Source organism: Hippopotamus amphibius, chromosome 6, assembly GCF_030028045.1.
Source record: "Hippopotamus amphibius kiboko isolate mHipAmp2 chromosome 6, mHipAmp2.hap2, whole genome shotgun sequence".
Taxonomy (NCBI): domain Eukaryota; kingdom Metazoa; phylum Chordata; class Mammalia; order Artiodactyla; family Hippopotamidae; genus Hippopotamus; species Hippopotamus amphibius.
Genome location: NC_080191.1, coordinates 164,794,416 through 164,801,831, shown reverse-complemented (window position 1 = coordinate 164,801,831; position 7,416 = coordinate 164,794,416).

Genomic DNA, 7,416 nt, shown 5'->3' with positions numbered 1-7,416 from the left:
TTTCTCCAAAACCAAATCAAGGGGAACTAGGATACCTCAATGAGCCACTGAGGAATGTTTATTGAAGAGAACGATACCAGTAAAAGAATTGCCACCTTGATCAGTGAGGAAAATAGTGCAATGTAGAAGCCACAAATCCTCAAAAACTCTCTGAAATGTACAAAAGGAGGTGCCTGTGGGCTGAGACATAGGAGACCGTGCTGTCTTCAGGGTCTAGAAATGAGTCCAATATCATACATGAGGGGCCTTCATAATTAAGATAGTAGTAGGAGTTTACACATTAATATTGCTCCTTCCTGCTTGGCTCTTGTGTGTAGGTCCTGCCTCTGCAGTTAGCCCATCTACCATTACTTTTTTGTGACTCTTCCAAGTGCTAGTGTAGTAAAATATACCAAGTTGGTTGCTTTGTCAATGTTGATTATGAAAATCCAATTGCATTTTGGGTAAACTATACTTGAGAGCCAGTTTTCAAAAGTTGAATCAAAAGTGGGATATAACTCTCCTATTTTCATGAAACTCTTCACAGCTTTTCCAAAATAAGCATAGAGATAGTTGATAATATAACTTATTTTTTCTAATTGTTTAGTTTTTCATACATATATTTATATGTATATCATATATGTATATGTGATTAGCCGGTCCAGAGGGCTGCTTTGTGTGGCCAGTATTCTCCTCATTTTATTGAAGAAACAATATGGCTCAGATAAGTACAGGTAACTGCACAAAGCAATAGAGCTAATGCCAGAGTCAGAACAGTAATTTAAGTCACTCCAAACCAAGGGCATTTTCTTCTTTAAGGAACCTCCATGTGAAAAAATTCTTCAAAGAGGGATGAAAGGTAGAAATTACCATTGTTATTGCTATACACTATTGATATTACCATGCCTCATGTTGACTTAGGTTCTCTCCTTCTAGAATGCTGATGCCTGTTCCAAGGACTTCATGATAATAAACTGTAAAAGATTTCCTGCTTCTGAATGTTTTGAGATTAAAAGTGCAAAACCTGCTTGAGGGGTTAGATATTGTTTTCATTTCTATGTTGTGTGGGTGGCCTGCTGCGATTCCCAAGACCACCACCATTGTGGGGCTGGAACAGTGGCTGATGGTGCACTAGGGAATTAGGCTGGTGTTTTGCCTTCCAGAACAACAGCTGAGCTAGCCAAGCCCAGGTCAGCATACACACACAGGCGTGCACACACACCTGCACAAAGAGATTAGCCTCCAACTTCAACTCCACCCACTCAATCCCTCATCACAAAGAGCTTTCCTTGCCTTTCCAAAGCTTCCAGTCCCATCCACAGATATCTAGAGATGTAGACACGCAGACTTCAAGACCCTGGGGACAGGCTTATCAAAGTTACTCCCAATCCACTGACCACAATTTTTCAAACAGTAGCCTGAGCATAGATTTAGGAATTTACATTTCTCAATGTATGTCTCTTATCTGAAAATGCACCTACCCCAGAATTAACTTCTGCCTCGCTGACCTGGGGCTGCCTGTGTACATTAAGTGCAAAAAACAATTCCGTCCCTCGTAATGATATGCTTGTGTCTGGCTATCTGATATGTGTCAGGTGTATTCAGCAAATCAGAGGCAGGCCTGGCATCTGCCCAGCCTCTGGACTCTAATTTTCATATTTTAGTGTATAGTCTGTGTAGCAATTTTGAGAGAGGTTCTACCTCTAACTACCCATAGAAATTTTAAAGCCTGTTGCTTTAAAGCAGTCCTCTTGGTAAATAATATTTCACAGTCCCCAGAGGGCATGTCAGGCTGCTGTGGGAGGTTAGCCATATTTCAACATTCCAAGTGAGGAATAACTAGTTAAAGACTGGAGGAGGTACTTCTCACATGTTGGTTTTAGACAAACTTGAACTGAAAAAGATGCAGTTGTACTTCCCTTCCTTTGTTTGCCCCAGTGAACTTTTGTTCCATCAGAACAGTTCTTTCTTCGGAATCTGGCATCTGTTCCTCAAACCACCCCCTCACGCTCAGACACGTTTATGAACTTTTCTCAGAAAGTTCTCACGGTACCTCTCTGGGACATTTTGTCAGGAGCTTTTCCTTGTGGCCAAGTCTTAATGAATTCACAGCTACTCTTTTAGCCACCAGGGCCTCCCTCAGACACTTCAGTGATTGGGGTCAAGGTGGTCAATTTCCGCTTTTTAAAAAGAGCTGAAGGAACTAGGATGACTTTGAAAAAATAGTCTGGTGCTCATTTCGAGGATACTCTCCCATAAAAGGTGCCGCTTGGGGCCTACAAAACTCCATCCTAGGTTTCAGAAATTCCCCTGGGAAGGAGCAGAAGAGGTGATCAGCCTCAACAGGTCATAATAGGAGGCTAAGGGAAAAGGTAAAGATAGAAACATAGCAAAGAGGAACAGAAGGGAGTATTTGGGTAAAAAATTAGCAATAAGGGTTTCATCATACAAAAGGAAGGAAACTCATGCCTGTTAAACAGCTGTTATGTCTTAGGTCCTCGGTCAAGCACTTTAGTGTATAATCTCATCCAATTCTCCTCTTAGAAAGAAAGTCAAATTGTGTCCCCCTAAAATTCATACACTGAAGTCCTACCCCCCAGTACCTCAGAATGTAACCTTATTTGGAAATAGGGTTATTGCAGATGCAATTAGTTAAGATCAGGTCATTTGGGTAGACCCTAATCCATTATGATTGATGTCCTTATAAAAAGGAGAAATTTGAACTCCAACAGACACCCTTGGAGGGAAGACAATGTGAAGTGACACAGGATAAATACAGCTGTATATGAGCTAAGGAAACACAGCCTTCTCTTCCAGCCCTCAGAGGAGACCAGCCCTGTTGACACCTTGGTTTTAGGCTTCTAAGTTCCAGAGCTGTTAGGTAGTAGATCTTTGTCGTTTAAGCCACCCATTTGTGGTACTTTGTTATTGCAGCCCTGGCAAACTAATACAGAAGGCACTGTTATTATCATTTCACATCACAGGAAACCAAGGCTTAAAGAGATTACTCAGTTTCATTCATAGCAAATGAGTTAGAACTTGAGCACCATTCTGCCTGGTGCCAGCATCCAGTGTTCTTTCCTGCTACCCGATGGGAACTTGTTGCTAGACTAAAATATGGCCCCCTTTGGAAAGAAAATTACTCTGTGGTTTTTAAACATTTTGGCCAGACTCTTTTGTTCACAATGTAATGAAGAATTTCACCATGTAAAGCAGATGAAGGCAGAGATGTTCCAGTTGGAGCAGGGATGGAGCCCACGGTCTGACCTATGTATCCCTCTCCTCATCATCACCGCGTGATGGTCCTCAAGGAGCCTCTGAAATCCACCGTTCTACAGAGCACTGCTTGGAAACCACTGTATATAAAAAGAAACTAGAGGGGCCCTAGCATAATACCTACATTAGGCATAATATAAGGGAGTAAGAAATGGTCATTATTAAATGTTATGAAATGCATCATATAGATGCAGTAATTACATCCTTCCTCCAGAGTGCCAAAGAATGCAAAGCCTTAAAAACATCTCTGCTGTCAGGTTGACAGGTTATGGCAGGGAAGAAACAACACTGGACAGGAGTAACCATGCCATTTACTAGCTGTGTGATTCGGGGCAAGTATTTTCTTCACTGACTCTGTTTCCACGTCTCTAAGGTCTAGGTCACCGTGTATGCCCTGCACAGCTCACAGACTCAGTGACAGATGTGAAAAAGGCTTTGCAAATCATGGAGCAGTGCCCCAACATGATGAGAAGCACTATCTTGCTGAGTTCTCTAAGTAGAAAAAAATTGCATAAGGGAAGATACGCAGTGAAACGTGCTGAGGAATCAGGGGAGGGATCTTGGCGTGAAAGCTCCTGAGTTTCAAGCCAAACCGGTGGGAGTTAGGCTGTGCACCACGTCTGGGAGAATCAGAACCCCGTGAAATTATGAAGTGTGATCATTAACTGGGCCGTTCTGCACAGGCCTTCAAGTTCACATTCAGCCTTCTCTTTGAAGTCCATGACCTTCTACGTGTCACTGAACTGCTGAATGGCTACTCTGAACTGAATCAAGCATCCCAGCCCACCCTGCTGATGTACTCAGACAAGGTTCACCCTGCACAGCCGGGGTCCCTAGTTGGCATTCAGTCCAACAGTTCAAGTGGAGCACGTAGCGGCTGGTAAAACACATAAGGCCTGGTTTCAGGTATAAGCTACCGACCTCAGGAATAAGAACAAGTAACCTGTGGTTTGTTTTTGTTCTTCTAGTCCTTTTGGAAACTCTTGGAGACTCATTTATTTTTAATGGGGAGTTCAACTAATACTCTCCTGGTAACAATGAAAGGGCACGCTTTTCACTTTATACCTAGATTTCAAAAGTTCCAGAATGTCAGAAGAGGATGGGGCCTTAGAGATCACTTGACCCAACTCTTTTTTTTTTAATAGCTGGACTAAGACCCCAAGAGGGATATTGACTTTTCAAAGTTCACTCAGTGGGTTAGCAGGGGAGCAAGTTTTAGAACTTAGATCAATTACCTCTCAACCTTCTATTTATGGACTGCAAAAGAGTGGACATATTAACATGAAAGGGATGCTGGGGAGGTTGAGGAGATGAGATCTCATCTGTACAACATATCTGAGGTCTCGATAACCACAACATAGACACAGAAATTGCCTAATTGTGTGGCTCAGTGCTGCACATAAAAATTGGAAGTTGCATTATTTAAAGATACCTGTGAAATAATGCTTGGAATATACATTTCAGGTGGATGCAAATATCAACAAAATGTTAAACAGCTGGATATCAGCGTCTATATTTTCATAGATTGTCTAACCTGGTGACTTAGTTTGTAATTTCGATAAATCAAATTTTGATCGGTCACATGGGTACAGCCTCTAAGGCATTTCTACATAAATTATATAAAAACACAGTTCCTTACGGTAGTTAATAATAGCTTCTGTACATCTGTCCAGCAGGTTAGAAAAATATTCATAAAATAAAGTTTCATTTTTTCACATTTTCTTCCAAGAAACTGAGAAGTGAAATGACTCATCAAATCGCCACACTTGCTAACTGAGTAACTGTGTGCATTATTTAGCCAGACTGTGTTTCCATTCCTCGTCTATGAAATGGGGATAGTAGCACTGTCTGCCTCATAGGATGGTTGTGCTAAGTGACATAATCCATGCAAGGCATGTATTGAGTATTAATTCCTTCACCACTGTGTGTAAATTCACACAGAGGAGAAGCTGTGGGGCTGAGACATGAATCTCTGGTTCCTGACTTCACTTTCTCTGCTCTTCCATTCTCCCATTTTCCCTTTAATCTTTGTCCCACTCAAATGTTTTTAATTTTCAGCATTTTGTGGATATGTCTTCCCTCAAAGAATTTCTTCTTCTCAATTTGGGGCACCAATTCCTTTCCCATTTCCATTTTATTCCATCGTATTTCCATTTTATTTAAATTTCTAATTTAAATGTTATTTAAATTAGATGAGATTTTAAGAGTACTTTGAACCTTTCCAAATACCTAAATAATTCAAATTAGGTGTTTCCAGCTCTCATTGTGCTCAGTTGTAACTTGATCATCTGCACTCTTGCTTTTTCAAAGGAAATAAAATTTTATAGTTTTGGAACATATGACCGGTACAAGACGCTTTCATAGCCATTATTTAATGTGATTTTCAAAAGAACCCTGTGAGCTAGTCACAGCACACATTTTATGGTTGAGGACCTGAGGCTCAGAAAATTTAAATAACTGCAAAATATCAAACAATTATAAGTGGCAGAGTGAAAACTAGAATCTATTTTTTTTTTTTTTGGGGGGTACACCAGGTTCAATCAACTGTTTTTATACACATATCCCCATATTCCCTCCCTTCCTTGACGCCCCCCCCTCGAGTCCCCCCCACCCTCCCTGCCCCAGTCCTCTAAGGCATCTTCCATCCTCGAGTTGGACTCCCTTTGTTATACAACAACTTCCCACTGACTATTTTACAGTTGGTAGTATATATATGTCTGTGCTACTCTCTCAAAACTAGAATCTAGTTCAAGTGATACAAACTTAAAATCCTCTAAAGGCTGGACAGGAGCAACACAACAGGGAATAGTGAGGTCTGTGGCAAATGAAAGAGCTCCAAATGTGGAAACACTGGTCTAGTATTCCCTACCATTCTTATTTTTTTAAGAAAAGCCAGAGTATTTTTATGTGAAATACCCTAATTTTTAAAACATTTTGAATTCCAAACAAAATGATTCCTTGGGCCAGTTGTTCACAACTTTTGATTTAGACTAATGAATTCTTGGCCATTATGCCTCTTTCCACTGCCCAGACTGAATATATTTCAGAAGAAATTATGCTTATCATAATGTTTTTCTCTCTGGCTGGAATAAACCAAGGTTACCTTTTTTAAACTCAAAACCTAGATTTTAATAGACAACAACCAACATGCACTTTACATAGCCAAAATAGAATTACTGTTTTCTTTCTTCTCTCCCTGTCCCCCGAAGCTACTTTTTCCCCAAGTCATTTTTATCCTGGTAAATGATACCACCATCCGCCTGGTTGCTCAGACGAAAATCCTAGGATTCATCCTTGATTCCTCTTCTACCTTCACCACCCACACCAAACACACCAGAAAGTTCTGTTGTCTCTCTCTCTCTTTGAAACTCAAATCCAACTACATCTTATCATGACACGCACTGCTACAAAGTGAACTTAAGCTACATTAGCTTTTGCCTTTTCTGTGGCATCATCCTAACTGATCTCTCTACCTCACTTTTGCCCCCCTAGAATTCATCCTCCACACAGCAGTCAGAGTGATCATTTAAAAATGAAAGCCAGATAATATCACTCCTTTGCTCAAAATCTCTTAATGGTTGTAATGTTATAATTGGATTAAAGTCCTACAGAGCTCTACATAATCAGGCTCCAGCCTTCCTCTTCTGCCTCTCCTCTCCCCCTTGGTTACCAGGCATCGGCCACATTGGCCTTTCAGTCAAACAGGCCAAGTTCATTCCCTACCGAGACCTTTGAAATTTCTATTTCTCCTTCTTGGAATACACTACTGCCCCAGCTTTGAATAGTAGCACATGGCTTAAGAGTACAGGCTGCGGAACTAGGTTTCCTAGTTCAAATTCCAGTTTGGTCACATCAGGCAAGTGGTTTAATGTCTCTGTGCTTCAGTATCCTCATCTACAATGTGGAGATAGTAAACAATAGTACCTCTCTCATAGGGTGGCAGTAAAGCTTAAATTTGGTAGTAAAATAAGATGTTCATAGGCCTTGCACACGGTGGACAGTCAGTATCTTTAGATGTTATGACTTCCTCTTATTCAGGTCTCAGTTAAATAGCACCTCCCCAAGAGGACTTCGTTGACTGCCCTCTAAAATGTGCCCCCCTCAGTCTCTTTCACACTACTCTATTTTTTTAATAGCACTTCTCAGTAGCTGTCATTTTCT